We start from the raw sequence: 4,131 nt of genomic DNA, 5'->3' as shown, positions 1-4,131 counted from the left end.
GGGCAGGGCCGTAGGGGGGTGCGGCAGGGGTTGGCTGGAGACAGGGCAGGGGATGCGGCAGGGGCTGGCTGTGGGCAAGTAGGCGGGCAGGACAGGGGGTGCAGGGCTGGTGCAGACAGGGGCTGGTGCGGGCAGGGCAGGGGGTGCAGGGCTGGCTGGAGACAGGGACTGGCTGCGGGGCTGGCTGGCGACAGGGGCTGGTGCGGGCAGGGCAGGGGGTGCGGGGCTGGTGTGGACAGGGGGTGTGGGTACAGCCCACCCTGTACGGTAAGTGCCCCCTCCTTCTCCCTCCCCCACCAGGGTAGCAGCAGCCCGGGGCTCGGGGGTATTTAAAGGGCCCGGGGCTCCCCTGCTTCCACCACCCCGGCCCTTTAAATAGCTGCGGGAGCCCTGGGGAAGCGGCGGGGCTCCAGCGGCTATTAAAGGGCCGGGCGGTAGATGCAACGGGAGCCCCGGACTTTTTAAATAGCCCCCAGAGCCCCGCAGCCCTACCCCAGGGCTCCAGCAGTGGGGCTCTGGTGGCAATTTAAAGGACCTGGGGCTCCAGCCCCTGCTGGGAGCCCCAGGCCCTTTAAATTGCCCCCTGGGGAAGCCGGGCCGCCCGGGTACAGCACACCGGCTCTTGCCAGTACGCCATACCGGGGCTTGGGCGTGGGGCCCGATTCAGGGGAATTGGTTAAATTGGCCTAAAGCCGGCCCTGGCCCCAAAGGGGGAGAGGGAGGTGAGAATCCCAGGGGAACAGGCCAGGCTCTTAGCCTGGGGGAGAACAAACAGCCCCAGGGTGCCCGCCCGGCTCATTTTCTCTCGAGGTCCCGCCCAGGACTACAGCTCCCAGAATGCAACAAGAAACGGCCCTCGCAGACCCTACAGCTCCCGGGCGACAAAGATCCGCCCAACCAAGCCCCGGGGCATGCTGGGAGTGATAGTTCCCTCTACTTCCCATCCCCGGGGGACCAGCCGCAGCCCCCAGGATCTCGCCGAACAGTCCCCGTGGGTTGGATGGAGCTGGTCGCCACCCGCGGCTGGAGTCAGGCCCCTACCCGGGCCGCGGCCCCTGGAGACGCCCCGTCGCCCCGATCCTGCAGCTCCCGGTCACGCAGACCGCTTTGCAAACCCTCCAGCTGCGCACGCTGCGGCGTTAAACAGGAAGCGTAACCATGGCACCGGCAGACTGGGGACAGGGCGAGGCCTGTGCTACGGCCAGCCGGAAGGGACTAACCTAGTGAGCAGCGATCTCTTTGCATTCCAGCCGGGGGAGAGGAGGTGAAGGAAGAAAGGCAGAGAGAAATGTGGCTGCAGGATGAGGGGAAACCCTCCATCACCAGCCCCGCTGGGCTCCCGTTAGCAGCTCCCCCCTGCCCCATCCAGCTTGAATGTTATTTCAAACCCCCATTATTTTCTTACACTGATTGGCTTGTGGCATGGGAAATAGTTTTCCCAACCCCAGGCATTCACGAATCGAGTAGTCAGATCCCCGCTGCCCTCAAATCATGAGCTTGGTTTAACAATCACGAGATTTTTATAAACAATGTTGGGTTTGTTAGTTTTTGCCTTCTGGGTTGTGCTCTCTTTAGCATCGTGTTTCTAAGCTTTTCTCTGCACCTTTAGCCAGAAACATACTTTAAAAAGAAAGTTGCGATTTTCAAGAAATCATCTGACTCCAGGAGCTGGTATTTTGAGGAAAAAATACAAATATTGTGAAACTTCCACTAAAATTGGATGGGATGTCAATGCTGAAAGTATTTGCAAAGCTTGTCCTTTTGAAATCCATCCTGTGTCTCCCAGCAGTCTGTAATAATATGTAACAATGTTATCCAAATCCAGGGTTGCCAACTTTCTAATCGCAGAAAATCGAACACCCCTGTCCTGACTCTGACCCTTCCCCGAGGCCCCGCCCCTGCTCAATCCACCCCCTCTCCCTCCATCGCTCGCTCGCTCTCCCCCATGCTCACTCACTTTCATGGGACTGGGACAGGGGATTGGTGTGCAGGACGGAGGTGAGCGCTCCAGTTTAGGGGTGCAGGCTCTGGTGTGGGGTCAGGAATGAGGGGCTTGGGGTGTACGATGGTGCTCAGGGCTGGAGCAGGAAGTTGGGGTGTGTGGGGGGAACAGGCTCCAGGAGGAAGTTTGGGTGCAGGAGGGGACTCCGGGCTGGGGCAGGAGGTTGGAGTGCGGGGGTGTGTGTGAGGGCTCCAACTGGGTGTGTGGGCTCTGGTGTGGGGCTGGGGATGAGAGGGGTGCAGGAGGGGCCTCAGGGCTGGAGGCAGGGGGTTAGGGTTTGGTGGGGTGCAGGCTCTGAGAGGGAGTTTGGGTGTGGGAGCGGACTCCAGGCTGGGGCAGCGGGTTGGGGTGCAGGAGAGGGTACGGGGTCCCAGTGGCACTTACCGCGGCTCCCAGGAAGTGAATGTCAGTTATGATACTGCCGGCTATACACTTACACAGCACCACTGTGATCATGAAGCTCCCGCTTGACTGCTGCTGACCCTGTAGGCACCTTAACTCACTCAGCACCTAACATTCCACTAGGGTTACCATACGTCCGGATTTTCCCAGACATGTCCGGCTTTTTGGTCCTCAAATCCCCGTCCGGGAGAAAATTCCAAAAAGCCGGACATGTCTGGGAAAATAGGGAGGGGTCGTGGGGCTTGGGTCCGGGCTGGAGCCGTTGGGGCCGGAGCCGGACCTGCTGGGGCCGGCGGTGCTCGGCCGCCGGCCAGCGGTGCTCGGCCAGGGCCAGGGCTGGGGCTGGGCCGGAGTCGCTCGACCGGAACCGGGGCCTGAGCTGAGCCAGGCCAGAGCCGCTGGGACCGGGGCTGGGGGTGCTCAGCCGCCGGCCGGTGCCACTTGCCCCAGGCCGGGGCAAGGACTGGGCCAGAGCCGCTCAGCCAGAACCAGGGTCTGAGCCGGGCTGTAGCCGCTGGGACCGGTGCTGGGGGTGCTCGGCCGCTGGCCGGTGCCGCTCGGCCGGAACCAGGCCCCAAGCCGAGCCGGGCCGGAGCCGCTGGGACTGGGGCTGGAGGTGCTCGGCAGCTCGGCTGGAGCCGGGGCCGGGCCAGAGCCGCTCAGCCAGAACCGGGGCCCGGGCCGGAGCCGCTGGGACCGGGGCTGGGGGTGCTCGGCCGCCGGCCGGCGCCGCTCAGCCAGGGCTGGGGCCGGCGCGCTCGGCCGGAACCGGGGCCGGCGCCCCAGGGCCCGACGCCCCAGGGCCCGAGCCGAGCTGGGCCGGAGACGCCGGGGCCAGAGCCTCTTGGCCGGGGCTGGCTGCCGGAAGGAGCCACTCAGCCGGGGGGGACCAGACTGGGCCGCGCCTCCTCACGCCCCCCCCACCGCCCCAGCCCCAGCTTACCTGCTGCCTGCCTGTATCAGGCTTCCCGCGAACATTTGATTCGCGGGAAGCAGGGGAGGGGGAGGAGCAGGGGGGTGGAGTGTTCAGAGGAGGAGGCAGAGTTGGGGCAGGGACTTTGGGGAAGGGGCGGAGTTGGGGCGGAGCCGGGCGGGGAAGGGGCGGAGTTGGGGCTGGCCTGGGGCGGGAAAGGGGCGGAGTTGGGCGGGGCCGGGGCCCCAGGGATTGTCCTCTTTTGGACTATTAAAATATGGTAACCCTACATTCCACTGTAAAAGTTCCCTAGATGCCTAAGTTTTAGACCCAGGGGCATGTGTACTGCTTCCCCATCCTAGGCATTTGGAGGCCTATCTCCCACCTAATCCCCAGAGCAAATCATGAACCAGGAGAAGACAGGCATTTGGCCGCCTAAATTGTGTGAAGGGCCTAATCTGTTAGGTGGTCACCGAGCATGCTTTCCATATTGGGTCCCATTCAAAATCTGGCCAGAGGAAAAGGTGGTACTATTGCCTACTTTATAACTTTTTGCCACGTGGTTAGAGCACTAACCTGGGATGTTAGAGATCCAGATTCAGTTCCTCCAGAGATCTCTGCAAAGGGAGAGAAAAGATTTGAAAAGGAAGTATCCCTTCTCTTCCTGTAGCAGAAAGGGGATAATTGAACTTCACTCTCTCACCTCGTAGATGAGTGTGTTAACCACTGGGCTACAAGTTATGAGGTGGGTAAGGCCTCCTGCTATGGCTATTTCATGTGGAGTAAAGTGGTGCTTAACTCATGCCCTCAAGAT

The sequence above is a fragment of the Terrapene carolina genome, unplaced genomic scaffold (assembly GCF_002925995.2).
Source record: "Terrapene carolina triunguis isolate 2854851 unplaced genomic scaffold, T_m_triunguis-2.0 Scaffold68, whole genome shotgun sequence".
NCBI classification, from domain to species: Eukaryota; Metazoa; Chordata; order Testudines; family Emydidae; genus Terrapene; species Terrapene triunguis.
Note: the sequence above shows the minus strand (reverse complement) of the source record.